General features: G+C 38.1%; 1 long non-coding RNA gene across 1 annotated transcript in view; it reads right to left on the bottom strand.

Moving 5' to 3' along the window:
* Nucleotides 1–203: 203 nt before the first annotated feature.
* Nucleotides 204–19,272, bottom strand: part of LOC118894853 — a 69,774-nt gene continuing 50,705 nt past the window's right edge. The window contains exons 2-3 of the long non-coding RNA XR_005019769.1: nucleotides 603–658; nucleotides 204–328 (exon numbers count right to left, since the gene is read on the bottom strand). This is a non-coding gene — a long non-coding RNA (uncharacterized LOC118894853). The remainder of the gene's footprint in view (nucleotides 329–602; nucleotides 659–19,272) is intronic.

Below are 19,272 nucleotides of genomic sequence, written 5' to 3' on the forward strand. Positions count from 1 at the left end.
TGGCTCCTAGATGCCCAGAGCACCCACCTGAGCAGACATATCCTACATCTTCAGATGAGAGAGATAAATGAACTCCATAGAGGGCAATATGAATTCTAAGATAGAAGTTGAGAAGAAAAATCAACCCCCTTACTCTTTTCTACAGGACTAGAAAAAGTTGTGTGTGTGCTTACCTGATGGCAGTGAGCTTGCTCTCTGTGCCAATGAAATTAATCCTGAAGCTAATGTGAACTGCGCCTGACTTCAGAATAGCAGCTCCTTCTGCTATTATCTGACAGCACTACCCTTTCAGAGAGTCTTCTGGCCTTGTGCTGTGGACATTTGCTTCCTGAAAAGATAGTTGATTGGACAGTTTAACTTTGTGAAGTTTGGGTGAATCTAATGATATTTTTCCCCATATAAGTTGCATGCATGTGAAACTGAACTTATACATGATTAAGAGGAGTCTTTTCTGCCCATTTAGCCTTTGCATCATTTACCAGATGCAGATATCTTAGGAAGATAAAATCTAAATTTTTAAGTTATTTTGGATGTTAAGTAAGTCCTGGGTGAACATGAAGGTTGGATGAGTCAACTAGAATTTTAGACTTGGCTAGACTTACTTTGGAACTAGGACTTGCAGCTGGCAACTGGGCAGTGATTCAGGAGGTAGCTGATGCTAAAAGAAAAAAAAAAAGAATGTATTAGACTTATATGGTTATAATCAGCTCCTAACCTCTTTAAAAACACCCCAGATTTCCCTTGTGGTGGTTTCTTTTTCCATCCAAATAGTTTCTGGATGTTAATTTTAATCTGATTTCATCGGGACACCAATGTGGGGAGAATAAAGGGCAAGGCAGGTGAGTAGCAGAGGGATTTTTATCTGAGCTCCAATCATTCACTGGTGCCTCTGGTTGAAAACACCAGAAAAATGAAAGCGATAGAAATAGCTAAAAGCAAATTTAAGAAGAGAAGCTGGAATGCTCAAGTCTAAAGGTAGTTACTAGAGGAAGGAGAAGCTCAGAAATTAATGTGTAATTAATGTGTCATGAGAAGAAGTTGGTAGAAGAAGAGGCGGAGGAGACAGGAAGGAACGTGGAGGAGACAGGAGGGAACATGAAGGAAGAAAGGGAGAGAAGGGGAAAAGGCATGAACTTCACTACTTGATTAGAGCTAGGTCCTCAGCTTAAGCTCAGTTTTGCTGTCATAAGATGACCCCACCATCTCAATAACTCACATTTCTTTCTCTCTTATACTACATGTCTCTCATAGGTCAACTGCCGTAACCACAGAACCAGCCCCAAACTGGCCCTATCTTGTTTCTAACAAGATACTGAGTTGTTTTTCAGAGACAACAGAATAAAACCCAAAGCATGTGCAGAGGAGAAGATCCTGACCTCAAAAAACACCCAGAACCAAAGTTTCTCCCCCCACGGAACCAAAGGCCCGGACGTGACCGGAACCTGAATGCTGGAACCCTTTCAGAAGCGGAGGGTCCAGACTGAAGCCCCTTTACCGTACCTTACTGCAAATGGCCAAGTTCCAAAGTCCCTCCAGGGCTTCTGCATACCAACCCTCCTCCCCTAACTCATAAAAGTTTGACTGAACCCCAGTTTGACAAAACTGAACTGTACCTCCTGTCTCCTTGCTGGTTGTCCTCACAATAAAGTTTTTTCTTTTCTCAAAAGCCGGTGTCATAGTATTTGCTTGTACGTGTGTCAGGCAACAAGCCCTTTGCTTGGTAATGAGACAGGAGGGGAAGGGGCAGGACCCAACCACCAGATAAATGAAGAAGGGGCACAGCTGTTAGGATGCGATAAAAACTGGCCGGAACCAGCTGAAACCAAGATGGCTTCGAGAACAGTCAGGTCATTGATCTTTAGCTCATTATACCTTTGCTGTAATACTAAAAATCACTCCCCCTTACCCCCGGACAGTTCCGAGATGGACCATGAAAGGCCAAAAAGTGGGTGGTGGCCCAATTCCTGGAAAATCCCCACCTTTCCCCAAAATAACAAGAATATTCCTCCCACTTGTTAGCATGTGAAATCACTCAGCCCATAAAAACTGACAATCCCCTGCCCTGAGGCCACTTTCACTTTCTGAGACAGTCTGCATTCTGCCTATGGAGTGCGTATCTCTCTAAATAAACTTGCTTTTGCTTTTCTTTGGCTCATTCTTGAATTCTTTTCTGCACAAAGCCAAGAAGCTTCACTTGGCGGTCTGTCTTAAGGGTTCCTGCGGGTCCCAGGACATGACATTTCCCTCTCCTGCCACAGTAATACTGCTGCTGGGCAGCTCATTGTCTTCACTTAGGATGTGGGCTGGTAGACTGGGAGGCCTTAACGGAGGTTTCAGAGGGAAAACAGCATACCAAAATCACAAGACAGAAGCTCAGAGGGACACACTTCATCTCTGCTCACATTTCATTTGTCAAAGCAAGTCAAATGGCCAAGCCTGAAGTCAGTAGGGTGGGAATGTATAGTTTGAAAATATATTATCATCAAGTAATATGTAATAACTAAAAATATTCATGAGAAAAGATGCCATTTCTACCTTCTTGGGAGTAGTGGTCAGGGCATTTCGTAGAATGCCCTTCAGTTTAGGTTTTTCTGATGATTTTCCTCATAATTAGAGGGGTTATGGGTTTTGGGGGAGGAAGACCACAGAGGAGAAGTGCCATGCTCAGCACAGTATATCAAGGGTTGGTACTATCAATATGACTCATCACTGTTGATATCAACCTTGAGGGAGAGCTTGTCAGATTGCTCCACTGTAAAGTTATTTTTCTTCTTTTCCGTACTTTACTCTTTAGATGGAAGTCATTATGCACAGCCCACACTTAAGGAGTGGGGAGTTTTGTTCTACCTTTTGAGAGCATTTCACTCTTTTTACGGGTGAGGGATCTGAGGTTTTCAGAGTTTAAGCCCAAGTTAACATAGTTAATTAAGTGGCATCAAGGTTGAAACTCACATCTGTCTGACTTATGAAACTATTCTTTTTTCAGTGCTACACATAAAGAAGCATAAAAATAGGGAAATGATTAGAAAAATAGAAGGATATGCTTATGAGTTTGTTTTACTGAAGCATGTTGAGAGCCATGGCCCCTTGATAACAGAAACATTTAGATAATGATTCCTTAACTTGCTACTCGCTAGCATTGGGACAGGAGAGTTATGCTCCCTGACATTTATAACGCTATCCAACTATTGTCGTAATGTGACCTATTAATCTGTCTTTCTGCAAATACACCCTGACTCCATTCTAATCACTAAGCCACTTTTCAAAAGGGAAACCAAGTTCTCAGTGCTGTGAGGAGAGTAGAGGATGAAAATGATTTTATCTGTCCGTCTTATGGCTTCTAAGCAGTGTGGGTTTTTTTGTTTTGTTTTGTTTTTGTTTTTTTCTTGATGAGAGTTATAACTCCAGATCTGGCTAATAAAGAGAAGGCATGTTTCTGTCACAGAAATAGCTTTTGTACAAATGGGAAACTGTCACTAAGGCTGAGAAGCAGAGCAACAGGATGGTCTACGTCTGGTGGGTGAAAATTGTGTGAGGTTTTTCCTTCTTACTATGGTGATATAATTCAACGTTGACATTTTAAAGTATGCATCAGGTCTCATTTCTTTTAAAGTGTCATTGACAATGCAATTCAAAGACAGAAATGACCATGTAAAAGTATTTTGTGTTTTCTTAACGGGGATCAAATCTCTCTTCTGACAAAAAATTAAGTTACAGAGAATGTATAAAGATAAAACAGAGTTTGTGGACATTCTATATATTTCACATGAAGATGGATTTCTCTATCCATTTTTATAAACTGAATAGAGACCACTTGACGTCTGAGTCACATGTGCATACCATACATTTAATTGTAATCATATGCTACTCCTGAACGTGATTTGTTTCAATATTCTCATGTGCAGTGATTTCTAAGTTGACTGAACTCTTGGCTGGCAATCAGGAAGTCAAGTTATTCACCTCTATTTCTCATACTATAGAGACATTTATATTTTCAGAAATAATTTTCTCCCTCAATTGCTGAGATTACCTTGACTTTCTGAGGCTGTTATGTAAATCCTACACAAGGATTGAGCTTTTAGGGCAAAAACTGTTCTGTTTACCATTGTGTCCCAGCACTTAGTACATTCTAGAACACTGTATACACTTAATCAATGTTTGTTAAGTGAATATTGAATAAATATTTTCAAGAGAGAAGCATTGCATAAATTTAAGATAGTCAAAAAATACACAACTACTTCTAAAATGAAAGGCCATGTTTAAAGTCTAAGATCATTAATTTCCTTCAGCTCAGAATAAGGCTTATTTTTATGACACCAAGTATAATAGAGTCTGTATCACATAACTTGTGTGATGGCACATTTTCTTCCAAATATCCTAATCAAAGACAAAAGCCCCAAAGATGGATATTAATGGCTAACTTCTATGCTATGCCTTCAGGAAGTCACTAAAATTTTTAACCATTAGGCAGCTATTCATATGAACAAAATCTAATTTTCCTTTTGATAAGCCAATTAAATTATATTTTCTTTATACTAAATAACAAAATTGATTGAAAAGTAATACTTAATGCTGATGAGAGTATGTTGAGAGAGTTACTCTCCTCTACTGCTGCTGTGAGAGTATTTTGATACAATTTTTCTGGAATATAGTTTGGGAATATATACAAAGAGGCTTTAAAGAGTTCATAGACTTTTTTAAACAAAGGAGTTCTACTTCTAGATGTTTATGTAAAATAAATCATCAGAGATTTTGTCAGAGATTAATATTTGAGGATATAAGGATGTTTGTTACATAATAATACTGATCATGAGAAAGTGTCATTTAATTTCATTGTGCTCTAATTTGGGGGGCAATGTTTATTTTTTAATTCAGTGCTAATTTTTTATCACAGTCACACATGATCATAATTTAGAGAGTCAAATTGTCGTACAAGCCTTATTACAGTAAAAAAGCAGAACTCTGACTACCTCTTTCCAATTTCTGTTGCCTAGAGGTAGCCACTTTTAGCTCTTTTAACTGATTCTTAGCATATTTGCCTCCATACTTCCACCAATCTAAAAACAAACAAACAAAGAAACAAACAAACAAGCTTAATTTTTCAATTTTACGCATTACATACTAACTTCCAACTATGGAAAATTACAATTTAGCTTTCTTTCACTGCCTCTATCCCCAGTTTACACATACACCCTTACTCTTTCCCTTTTTTCTCAACAGAGTTTCATCATAATTTTGTATTATCACTACAGCGTGTATAGTATTATGACTATATAAACACGAGACCTTGCTCAGTCATATTGGCTACTGTTATTACTTTTCCTTAACAAGTTTGGGTTTCCTTGTTTCTTTTTTTTAATTTTTAGGTAATGCTATTGTTGTCCATTCTTAGCTTCCTATGTATTTGTAGTTCTTTTATTTACTTCCCCAGTTGTGCAAATCTTCTTTCAGTACATGCATGTACGTTAAGCATCAATGTCATCCTCCTAAAAAAAGTCTCTCATGAGCCTTTCACTTTCCACATCTGGATGTCTGAAGCTTAGCTCTTGTTTGGGGGTCTCCTTTCACCATCATCCTGGGGATTTTCTTTCCACTTCTCATATGGAATTTCCTTTTTCCTGGATTCCATGTCTTTCTCTCTTAGTTTTCTTTGCTTTGGCAGAACACAGATTCCTGAGGAACTGCACATAAGAGGTAAATTTTTTTTTTTTACCTTTTTGCACTCTGAAAATTTAAAAATTTTACTCTGATACTTAAGTAATAGTAGGCTGGGAATAGAATTCTAGACTAGAAAACATGTACCCTCAGAATTGTGAAACCTTTGATCTATTGCCTTCTAGCTTCTAGAGTTGTTAATAAGAGGCTCAATAACAAAGGCTAACATTTTCTCAGCACTGACTATGCGCCAGTCACACGTCTGTATGTATTTATGTTTATTATCTCATGTAATACAACAAACCTATAAGGTAGGTGCTACTTTAATTTCCTTTTTTACAGATATGGAAGCTGAGACACAGGGTTGCAATGACTTCCCCAGAGTTATAGGGCTACTGACTATAGATTCTGGGATTTGAATTCAGCTGAGCTGGATGGCAAGCTCATGCTCTTAACCTCCATACCTTACTGACAAATTGATTAGTGATAGTTTCAATGAATCGTGAACTTTCAATCTGAATACATTTCTTATTATTTTATATTTTGATTTCAGTATCCTGAAATTTCACAATGCTGTGTCTTGTCGTGGGCTTTTCTCATTCATAATCATGAAGGCACAGTGAGACATTTCAGTCTGGAAATGCTGTGCTTCAGTTCTGGAGAAGGTTCTTGAATTATTTCTGTGTTAGTTTCCTCCCTTCTATTTTCTCTGTTCTCTGCTTCCAAATTTCATGGACTGGCCCCACTAATTTTCCTATTCTCTGCCTGTCTTATCTTCCATAGCTTTACCTTTCTGTTTCACTTTCTATAAGCTTTCCTCAACTTTATCCTCAAGAATTTCTATTGAATTTTTAATTTCTGCTATTATATTTTAACGTCCAAGAGCTCTTCTTTGTGTTCTCTGAATGTAGTTCTTTAAAACATTCTGAGTTTTTTTCCCATAGGTTTATTATCTCATGACTATCTCTCATATATTCATATTCACATCAGTCAGACTATTTTGCGTTTTTTAAAAAGTTCTATCCAAGTTGCCATTTTTATTTTCACTTGTAATCTCATTCAGATTCGATGGAGAAATCAAAAGCTTTACAGACAAGCAAAAGCTAAGAGAATTCAGCACCACCAAACCAGCTCTAAAACAAATGCTAAAGGAATTTCTCTAGGTGGGAAACACAAGAGAAGACAAGGACCTACAAAAACAAACCGAAAACAATTAAGAAAATGATAAAAGGAACATATATATCAATAATTACCTTAAATGTGAATGGATTAATTGCCCCAACCAAAACACACAGGCTCGCTGAATGTATACAAAAACAAGACCCATATATATGCTGTCTACAAGAGATCCACTTCAGACCTAGGGACACATACAGACTGAAAGTGAGGGGATGAAAAAAGATATTCCATGCAAATGGAAATCACAAGAAAGCTGGAGTATCAATACTCATATCAGATAAAATATACTTTAAAATAAAGAATGTTACAAGAGACAAGGAAGGACACTACATAATTATCAAGGGATCAATCCAAGAAGAAGATATACAGTTATAAATATATATGCACCCAACATAGGAGCACAGCAATACATAAGGCAAATGCTAACAGCTATAAAAGAGGAAATCAGCAGTAACACAATAATAGTGGGGGACTTTAACACCTCACTTACACCAATGGGCAGATCATCCAGACAGAAGATTAATAAGGAAACACAAACTTTAAATGACACAATAGACCAGATAGATTTAACTGATATTTATAGGACATTCCATCCGAAAACAGCAGATTACACTTTCTTCACAAGTGCACACAGAACATTCTCCAGGATACATCACATCTTGGGTCACAAATCAAGCTTTGGTAAATTTAAGAAAATTGAAACCATATTAAGCATCTTTTCTGACCACAACGTTATGAGATTAGAAATCAATTACAGGGGAAAAAAATAAAAAACATAAACACATGGAGGCTAAACACTACATTACTAAATAGCCAACAGAAGAAATCAAAGAGGAAATCAAAAAAATACCTAGGGTCAAATGACAACAAAAACACGATGATCCAAAATCTATGGGATGCAACAAAAGCAGTTCTGAGAGGGAAGTTTATAGCAATACAATCCTACCTCAAGAAACAAGAAAAATCTCAAATAAACAATCTAACCGTACACCTAAATGAACTAAAGAAAGAAGAACAAACAAAAGCCAAAGTTAGTAGAAGCAAAGAAATCATAAAGATCAGAGCAGAAATAAATGAAATAGAAACAATAGCAAAGATCAATAGAACTAATTTCTGGTTCTTTGAGAAGATAAACAAAATTGATAAACCTTTAACCAGACTCATCAAGAAAAAGAGGGAGAAGACTCAAATCAATAAAATTAGAAATGAAAACGGAGAAGTTACAACGGACACTGCAGAAATACAAAGCATCCGAAGAGACTAATACAAGCAACTCTATGTCAATAAAATGGACAACCTGGAAGAAATGGACAAATTCTTAGAAAGGTATAACCTTCCAAGACTGAACGAGGAAGAAATAGAAAATATGAACAGACTAATCATAGGTAATGAAATTGAAACTGTGATTAAAAATCTTCCAACAAACAAAAGTCCAGGACCAGATGGCTTCACAGGTGAATTCTATCAAACATTTAGAGAAGAGCTAACATCCATCCTTCTCAAACTCTTCCAAGAAATTGCAGAGGAAGGAATAGTCTCAAACTCATTCTATGAGGCCACCATCACCCTGATACCAAACCCAGAGAGAGATACTACAAAAAAAGAAAATTACAGACCAATGTCACTGATGAATATAGATGCAAAAATCCTGAACAAAATACTAGCAAACAGAATCCAACCACACATTAAAAGTATCATAAACCATGAACAAGTGGGATTTATCCCAGGGATGCAAAGATTCTTCAATATACACAAATCAATGTGATACACCATATTAACAAATAGAAGAATAAAAACCATATGATCATCTCAATAGATGCAGAAAAAGCTTTTGACAAAATTCAACATCCATTTATGATAAAAACTCTCCAGAAAGTGGGCATAGAGGGAACCTACCTTAACATTATAAAGGCCATATACAACAAACCCACAGCAAACATCATTCTCAATGGTGAAAAACAGAAAGCATTTCCTCTAAGATCAGGAACAAGACAAGGATGTCCACTCTCACCACTATTATTCAACATAGTTTTTGAAGTCCTAGCCATGGCAATCAGAGAAGAAAAAGAAATAAAAGGAATACAAATTGGAAAAGAAGAAGTAAAACTGTCACTGTTTGCAGATGACATGATACTATACACAGAGAATCCTGAAGATGCCACCAGAAAACTACTAGAGCTAATCAATGAATTTGGTAAAGTTGCAGGATACAAAATTAATGCACAGAAATGTCTTGCATTCCTATACACTAATGATGAAAAATCTGAAAGAGAAATTAAGGAAACACTCCCATTTACCATTGCAACAAAAAGAATAAAATACCTAGGAATAAACCTACCTAAGGAGGTAAAAGACCTGTACTCAGAAAACTATAAGCCACTGATGAAAGAAATCAAAGATGACACAAACAGATGGAGAGGTATACCATGTTCTTGGATTGGAAGAATTAATATTGTGAAAATGACTAAAATACCCAAAGCAATCTACAGATTCATTGTAATTCCTATCAAATTACCAATGGCATTTTTCACAGAATTAGAACAAAAAAGTTTACAATTTGTATGGAAACACAAAAGACCCCAAGTAGCCAAAGCAATACTGAGAAAGAAAAACAGAGCTGAAGGAATCAGGATCCCTGACTTCAGAGTATACTACAAAGCTACAGTAATCAAGACAATATGGTACTGGCACAAAAACAGAAATAATAGATCAATGGAACAGGATAGAAAGCCCAGAGATAAACCCACACACCTATGGTCAACTAATCTATGACAAAGGAGACAAGGATACATAATGGAGAAAAGACAATCTCTTTAAAAAGTGGTGCTGGGAAAACTGGACAGCTACATGTAAAAGAATGACATTAGAACACTCCCTAACACCATATACAAAAATAAACTCAAAATGGATTGAAGACCTAAATGTAAGATGGGACACTATAAAACTCTTAGAGGAAAACATAGGAAGAACAGTCTTTTGACATAAATCACAGCAAGATCTTTTCTGACCCACCTCCTAGAGTAATAGAAATAAAAACAAAAATAAACAAATGGGACCTAATGAAACTTAAATGCTTTTGCACAGCAAAGGAAACTATAAACAAGACGAAAAGACAGTCCTCAGAATGGGAGAACATATTTGGAAATGAATCAACAGACAAAGGATTAATCTCCAAAATATATAAACAGGTCATGGAGCTCAATATTAAAAAAACAAACAACCCAATCCAAAAATGGGCAGAAGACCTAAACAGACATTTCTCCAAAGAAGACATACAGATGGCCAAGAGGCACATGAAAAGCTGCTTGACATCACTAATTATTAGAGAAATGCAAATTAAAACTACAATGAGGTATCACCTCACACCAGTTAGAATGGGCATCATCAGAAAATCTATAAACAACAAATGCTGGAGAGGGTACGGAGAAAAGGGAACCCTCTTGCACTGTTGGTGGGAATGTAAACTGATAGAGCCACTATGGAGAACAGTATGGAGGTTCCTTAAAAAACTAAAAATAGAATAACCATGTGACCCAGCAATCCCACTACTGGGCATATACCCAGAAAAAACCATAATTCAAAAAGACACATGCACCCCAATGTTCACTGCAGCACTATTTACAATAGCTAGGTCATGGAAGCAACTTAAATGCCCATGAACAGATGAATGGATAAAGAAGAAGTGGTACATATATACAATGGAATATTACTCAGCCGTAAAAAGGAACGAAATTGGGTCATTTGTAGAGACGTGGATGAACCTAGAGAATGTCATACAGAGTGAAGTGAGTCAGGAAAATAAAACAAATATTGTATACTAATGCATATATGTGGAATCTAAAAAAATGGTACAGACGAACCAATTTGCAAGGCAGAAAGAGAAACACAGATGTAGAGAACAAACGTATGGACACCAAGGGGGGAAAGCGGAGCAGGGAGGAGTGGTAGTGGTGGGATGAATTGGGAGATTGGGATTGACATATATACACTAATATGTATAAAATGGATAACTAATAAGAACTTGGTGTATAAAATATAAATAAATAAAATTCAAAAAATAAAAAAATAAAAGTCAATACCAGCTTCTCCTCAGACCCCTATACAGCTTCTTATGATGCTGACCTCATCTTGTGCTATCCCTGATTAATATTAAACATCAATAGCTGAAGGAATGGAGAGAGACTTTCATATCCATCCATTACTGCCAGTGTTCCCACACTGTATTTTCATTGGGAGAAGATCAGGCACCTTTTCAAACATTAAGGCCTGGGCTTTCTTGGAGTCTTGCTCTCTTGTATATTTAAAACTTGCATAGATACTTTCAGTTTGCACAGAGAGGAACTTTTCAGAAAATTCCCTTTATACATCAAAACATCATCTAATATAATATAGTTTTGTATATTAGTTCAAAGAACACAATTCTTTTAAAATAAGGTAGTTTTAAAGCTAAATAAAAATATGCAGTAAATACATGCAGAAAGAAAACACTACAATGTTTAATAGGTATTTTCCTCTGAATTAGAGCACTATATCTAAGATTTTTTTAAATGTCTTTTTTTATTCTTTTGAATTTTCCAAGTCCATCATCTCAAATTTACATCTAATCAGAACTGTTGAATTTCTTCCCTTCCTACCACACAAACCAGATATGTGCACCCTGCCTGGCTTCCACAAATTGTTAGTGATCTCTCCATTTTCCTTTTGCTCAGGCCCAAAACCTAGGAGTCATCCTTGCCTCCTTTCTTTAGAGCAAAGTACATCCTGAATTTGACCACTTCTGATAAGCTCTACTGCCATCTTCCAAAATCTTACCTAGATTTACTTCAATAGCCACTTAATTGCCTTCCCTGTTTCCATTCTTGCTCATTGCCTCCACCACCAAGTCAGTTCTCCACACTGCAGCTAGAATAGTTCTATTAGTACACAATTACGACCATGTTGTTCTGCATTTCTTCTCTGATGGCCTCCTCAAGTCTTTCCCTGGGCTGTATGAGATCTGGTTCTGACCTACCTCTCCAGCTTTTTACCATTCCCCTCTTACAACATTCCTCAGGCCACAGTGGCCCTCTTGTTCATCTTTGAAATGACCATGCTTGTTCCCACCTCAAGGCTTTTGCATTTGTTAGTGCCTCTGCCTGGCACACACTTGCCCAGGTCTCTGCAGAGTCTGCTTCCTCAATTTGTCCTTGTCTCTGCTCAATGTCACATCCTTAGAGAGGTTCTCCTGACTCTAACCAAAGTATTGCTCCTTCACCTCTCTGTTCTTGTCTGTTTCCTCCCCCTGCTTTATTTTCCTTCATAGCACTATCACTACCTCACGTCTATTGAATGTACACTCATTTATAACCTGCCTTCCCCTCTAAGACTTTAGCTGCACTGAGGACAGGGTCAACGTTGTTCAGTGCTCCATTACCAAGCTTACAGCAGTCCCTGCTCCATATATATTTTCTTTCAAGTTATAAAGTAGTACTTTATAATTAGAAATAAAATACATACTTTTGCCTAAACATGAGCCCAAACCCCAATTATAGACTGAGAACATTCTGCAAGGTACAGCTTTGACAAAGGAAAAGCATGAGCTGTCAGGAGAATTGAGAGGTTAAATGAAGAAAGTGGAAGTTGAGCTGAGCCTGTCCTGAACTAAAGCATTACAGAGGCTAAGGAGAAGAAGAGAAATAATGGGAGAAGGAAAATAAGACTGCAGTTAAAAATAGAAAGGTCACTGAAGGCCGGCTTCCACTTCTAAGTGACTGAGTGCCAGAGAGGACCAAATTTTATAACAGGCTGTGGAGAGGGGTTTGGCACCTGGCACCGGGATGCCAAGGTTATTATTCTGTAACAGAGTTCTGTGGACCCTTTAATGATGACAGCAGGCACTCTGTTAAAAGGTTAGCTGTAGAGGGCACCTGAGATAGAAAGTGAACAGCAATGTGCATGACACGATATGGCTTAAATCTAGTAACTTGCACCTGCAAAAGACTGAAATGTTTGTTGTGTGGAGACTATAAACAGAATAGGCATCCGAGACAGTGCCCCAACTGTTTTCAATAATCAGGTTTACCAGAATCCAGAATGAAGCTAACTCTAAAATATCCACAAAAAGAAAATATTCCAAGAGAGATAGAACTGGTAAAGAGAGGAGAAGACAGGGGTTCCCATGCATATGCATAGTCATTTCACCACCTCTATGCAAATAATGTTGTGAGGGGAAAACAAGAAGAAATCTGAAATGGACTCAGACTCTTTCTTCCTTTCTTTCTCTCTTTCTCTCTCCCTTCCTTCCTTCCTTCCTATTGTATCTCTATGTGGTGATGGACATTAACTATACTTATTGTGGTAATAATTTCACAACATATGTAAGTCAAACCTTTATGGTATACACCTGAAACTCTACAATGATATGTCAATTATAAAAAGAGAAGAAATAGTGCATAGATTCTCTCTTTCTCTCTGATATGGCATTACATAGATGAACATATCTATGTGGAACCAGTTTAAGATCTGTTGATAGCCATCTGGCAGCACTGTGAATTCAAAGGCAGAATACCTAGAACAGATGAGATCACAGATTGGATGAGTGATCTTATGTGAGTCATTTCACTCCTCTAAGCTTCATTTTTTTCATGAGTAAAATAAGAGAATTTAACTAGACCATTCCTAAAATCCATTTCAATTCTTGCAATCCCTATCATTATAAACACTGGCATTGATTTGAGCTAAATGAAGTAAATCAAAAGTTCCTAAGGATTGACTCACTTTATTATTCTGCATGTACTTAATCAAATATCATTCATCCATCATCCATCTATCCTTCATTCAACGAACATTTATTGAGTAACTATGATATGCCAAACACCATTCTAGGAGTTTCAACAACGTCCCAGCCCTTAAAGAACTCTACCAAAGGGTTTGACACTATAGTTTTTTAAGGTTAATTTGTTTCGGGACTTAGGTAAGACTCCTTTAGTCAACAGAGCGAGATTGGTTAATTTGCCAAGATGCGGATTTCTATGTACATGTATTTGTATCTGTGTTCTCTTGTGAACACAGATATTGGAATTTTATCTGCAAAGTTTGTATACATACCCACACAAAGTATGTATATACATGTATACATGCCCATGTTTTTCCAAGCTACTGAAGTCTGCCAACTGTACTGACAGTGATAAACATAGTATTTATAGTTCAGTCCCACCAATTGCTTCACAGAGTTCTAGCCCCTTTAGGTCCCACACTTGTGCAATACTACTGCTTATGTAAGCAACTGCAAGAATCACTGTGTCCACATTGAGGTAAGCCTGCTGGGTGGCTCCCACAGAGGAGAGCCTCCTCTCAGGGAGTTGGGCTGTGCATTAGCCCCTCTTAAGAGTCTGTTCATTTCGGACACTGATGCCCATTTATGAAAGAATGAATTCATTTTTCATTCCCTCCTCCTCTTGAGGATGGTCTCCACCACTTGAGGCTTCTTTAACAGTCATCTCTGGAAATTCATCTTCTCGTTCTTCTGGTTTACCACATATCCCAAGCATTCACTCAGTCAGTTTTGCCAGGACTTGATGTTTCACTCTGAAGCTTTAGTTATCAGAAAAATAACAGACTCTTAAGCAACCAAACAAGACTATTTTGGAATTTATGTCTCCTTTTTTAAGGAATGAAGAAAGATACCCCAAAAGGCCTGTGTTCTTTAACACAACCACCACCTACTGAATCAAAAACTCACACTTATTAAAGAGCCAGATGGTTATTTCCTCCTGCTCTGTTCCACCTAGTAACCCAGAAGTATGTGATTTTAAAGAGAAACCTAAACTTTTAAACAAAAAAAAACATTATGTTTTTACTTAAAAAATAAAAATATACAAACACTGAATAACAGATGAATTATTCTAGCATAAGTAATATTTTTCTTATTATTTTGTGACAGGTGCTTAAAATAGCATTCACCAATGGCAGACGTAGAAATGCACTGCTCAGCTCTGCCTTCAAGGAAGGACTTGCTGTCGGATGCTGGGGATGTGATCAGCAGCCCTCCTCCATCATTGGTCCTTTAGGATCTGTGTTGGCTGCAGAGAGTCAGGGTGGTACTCTTCTCAGGGCTGTCCCCGTCCAATGACTCTACAAGGCAGGGGTGTAAGTGGAGGGTCATTTTGGCCCAAGGTGGGACATTCTGATGGGCTTAGATCCCTCAGGAATAAGGGTTTGGGTAGTGCTATCAGGTGCACTGTAGACAAGACTAGATTTGGTACCAAAGTTGAGGAGACCCTGGATAGCTGAGTGGAGGAGGGAGAACATGAGTACCAGTTGTTGGAACCTACTTTAGCTATGGCAGCTACAGCTTGTCCTGCTAACCTCCATTTTCTAAGTTTCTCTCAGGAAAGGAGGTCCATCAGAATCCCAGAGGATGTGCTGCCAAAACATGTGGAGAAGGAGATCCAGGAGGGACAAGGGATGGACTGTGGTAGACACAGAAATGAGCTGCCCAGTTCCTTCTTCCAGGAATGAATTTCTGCCCGGCTGCAGGAAGCAGCTAATAGCAGACAGCCTCAAATCACTGGCTTCTTCAGAGTTTGCCTCAACTGCAGACAGCCAGGGTCTCACTCTTCCTGGGATAACTGGTAGCCAATGACTGAGCAAGATGGGGGAATATTTCAGCACAATCCAGAATTCCTCTGATGGTCAATATTTGCTCTGGAGCTCCACAGGGTTGGCAGAGACCTTGCCACACTTGCATCATGATCTGAAATCTCCCAATCTTGCCCAATCTTGCTTCCTCCCCCTTCCCTTTCTTTCAAAGACCTTTTGCTTGTCTAAGGACCTGCTTCCAGGGAACACAACCAGTGGCATTCACCCCTTCTCCCACTTACATGTAACAGGGCCTCTTACTTTGCCTCCTCACCTCTTATGTTAGTGGGACAAGGAATGGGAGTGGTGGCCAGCAGCACAGAGATCTGATGATCAGAGTCTGGGGTAGTGGGAAAGGGCAGGAATAAAATTATTTCAGTGCTTTTTCACTTTTCTTCTCAGTCCTGAGATACAGGTAACATCATTAATGGCAAGGGAAACATAGACGGTTTGATGTACAGTACACCTTGCTGCTTAGGGTAATAGACAAATCTTTAAGAAATGGATCTATTTTTAAATGTTCTGAGGGGGTTAGTTAAAGGTATTTTATAATAACTCCTTTAGTAAACAAAATAATGCCATTTTAATCTACTTTACAAACACAGATTTTCATATGTTAGAATTATATAAATTATATTTTAAAAAACTAAAATAAAGCAGCTATTCTGATTGATACTACCTCAAGGTTTGGGATGGGGGAGGTTAGAAAACTGCTTCTACTGTTATCCAAAAATGTATTTTTAAAAAATATTTGGACTTCTGTTCAACATTCTCTTTATGTTGAAGACAGAATTCCTTCCTCTTCCCCAACCCCTTAACTTGCCCCCAACTCCCATCCTGTTTCTGGCATGTACTGTCTGTTGAATAGAACTTAGCCCTGCCCCCTTGGCCTGACACACAGAATTCTGGAGAGTGGCTTAGAGTGTTGGCTTTGCCCCAGGATCAGGACAAGGAGAAGGAGGGCCAGGCCAGTTGGTTCAGGCCCTTCTGTGGTATAGCTGAGAACCACAAAGATGGAGCACAGCTTCTTTCCCCCTGGGCTTTTCCACTTCTACACAAAACATTCCAAGTGAGGGCTGAAGAGGCTGATCTCCTCTCCTTGTTTGTTTCTTCATCTGTACATTGAGGACCCACACAGGCACAGGCTTGCTGTGAAGCTTAACTGAGATAGCGAATATGAGAGGGTCCAGCACAACGCCTGACACAGCAAAGTGGCTCAAAAAGTGGGTGTTTGTTCATATATGTGTTCATTTATTCCTGGCCTTCTATCGGGAATGTCTGAATATATGACATATGATCATATCTGAGCCCATGTACCTATGCAGCTGGCAGGATAAAAAAAAGAGGGACTCCTTTAGGAGATAGGGTTTCCTTACGGACTTAAGCTGTTTTGCCTTTATTGCTCTGCTCTAAACTGCACCCCCCACCCCTGGTGATTCCAAGTTCTCCATTATAATAACTCCAAGGTGCTCCCAGTTCTAAGGGGATGTATAAAAAGTACTCAAGTAGTCCACCCTAAATGTCTTTAAATGAAAACAAACCATAAAAACAAAAAACCTTCGTAGTCTTTGAGAGTTTGGCACCTACTACAATGAAATACATAAAAGATGTCACTGGTTTGCAAAATCTACTAATTACTTATTATTTGCCATTTATTGATTGTTTACTCTATGCTGGGCACTGGCACTTTATATACATTCTTTCAATTCATCTGCCTTATAACATGTGGGATAGAGAAATGGATACTAGAGAAGTTGTGTAGCTGCCATGAGGTCCCTAACTACCCAGCAGGTGATTTCCTATGAAGCTTGATGCAGCTTAGGCTTTAGCTCCTTCACTTGCAGGGGTCCCTTCGAAGGCCCTGTAAGAAGTCCTAGCATGTGTTCACATGGTCATGTTTTTACTAAATTTTCAAAAGTAAGATATTTTAACAGAAATCAGTTAAGATTGTTTTCTCTTTCCACTACAATTTCCTCACCATCACACTCTCCTTTGTGGCACTGGAGTGGCCATAAACCTTTTTGGGAGATGGATAAGGGCGAGTTGAGGTAGGCTACATTTAATTTGGGTTTAGTAGCACCTCATGTTTGGTTAAGGTTTCACCAGCCACCCCAGTGTAGGAATTTGCTGTGTCAGCTTACCCAGCGTCATGTCACAGGATGTAAGGCCAAAAGTTGTAACATAATATGAATCTGCCCTACAGCACCCAGCACTGGAAGTACACAGGTAACAGAGGAGAGACAAGGTTTAAAGTCTATAGACACAAAAGCTAGACTATGGAAATGCTTCCAAATCTTACATTCACATATGGGAGGAGTTTAATACAGGTTTTCCCAAATTTGGCAACAACTCTACAAATCTAAATGACAATACCAATAATGACTTATGGAGGCAAAAGGCATTTTTCTGAGCAATTATTTAAGAAGATTATAGCAACCATGTTACAGGAAGGACTGAATTACCTTTCTATTCTTCCGATAGAAAATGATATTGCGAAACCACTGTCATATGAAGAAGTGACTAAAGAATTTGAAGCCAAAAATGTAGGAAAGAAATCATGTAGTGTATATAACTGTCAGGTAGTTAGTAAAAAATATACATGGTTATCTTTCTGAATATTGGAATGTTTTTGGTATTTGTTAGCTTTAAATTTTTTTTAATGTATTATTATTTCTCTTTCAAAATAAAAATCCACATTTGCTCTAATTTTAGTTTCATATTTTGTATTATTTTTCTTTTTTCCCCATCTTTATTGCTGTATAATTGACAAATAAAAATTGTATACAACTGATGTTTTTATATATGTACACATTGTGAAATAATTGCCACAACCAAGCTAATTAACATATCCATCACATGACCTAGTTACCACTTTCTTTGTGTGTGCATGGTAAGAACACTTAAGATCTACCCTCTTAGCAAATTTCAAGTATACATTACAGTGTTGTTAACTGCATTCACATTGCTGTATAATTATCATATCTACCTGTTGAACTGACCCTTTTATCGTTACATAATTACTGTCTCTAGAGACAGTTTTTAACTTAATGTCTATTTTGTCTTATATAAATATAGCCTCCCTTGCTCTCTTTTTGGTTACCATTTGCATGGAATATCTTTTTTCCATCCTTTCACTTTCAGCCTGAGGGTCTTTAAAGTGAGTCTTGTAGACAGCATATCTCTGGTTCCTTTTTTTTTTTTTTAATCCATTTGGCCACTTTATACCTTTTGATTGAGAAGTATAATCCATTTACATATAAATTATTGGTAAGTGAGGACTTAATATTGCCATTTTGTTAATTGTTTTCTGTTTTGCAGCTGTTTTGTCCCTCTCTTCCTCTCTTGCCATCTTCCTTTTTTATTTGTTCTTGTTTTTGTTTTTTTTTTGGTAGTGATTTGCTTTGATTCTTTTCTCTGTATCTTTTGTTATACCTATTATAGGTTTTTATCTTTGTGGTTAGCTCCAGGCTTGCATAAAATATCTTGTAGTTATAACTTTCTATTTTAAGTTGATAACAACTTAAGTTCAATTGCGCTGCAGATGTTCACAGTGGTGGTGAGGTCCTGGGGTCCTCCTACTCTCTTTTTCCCCCATGTGGTAAGTCACAGCCAAGGGGATCCTTTTTGGTGCCAGGTCAGGGACAAAGGTATATGCACAGTCATGGCAGTGCCAGCATCTAGGACATGGGTGCCCATGCTGTGGCATCAGGACTTGGGGGAATGTGGTGAGGGAGGGAAGGGTGTGGCACCTCTGGCCCTAGAGGGAGGCAGTGACAGATCTTGCGTAGGGGGCATACAGTGGCATGGAGTCCAAGCAGC

The sequence above is a fragment of the Balaenoptera musculus genome, chromosome 4, assembly GCF_009873245.2.
Source record: "Balaenoptera musculus isolate JJ_BM4_2016_0621 chromosome 4, mBalMus1.pri.v3, whole genome shotgun sequence".
NCBI classification, from domain to species: Eukaryota; Metazoa; Chordata; class Mammalia; order Artiodactyla; family Balaenopteridae; genus Balaenoptera; species Balaenoptera musculus.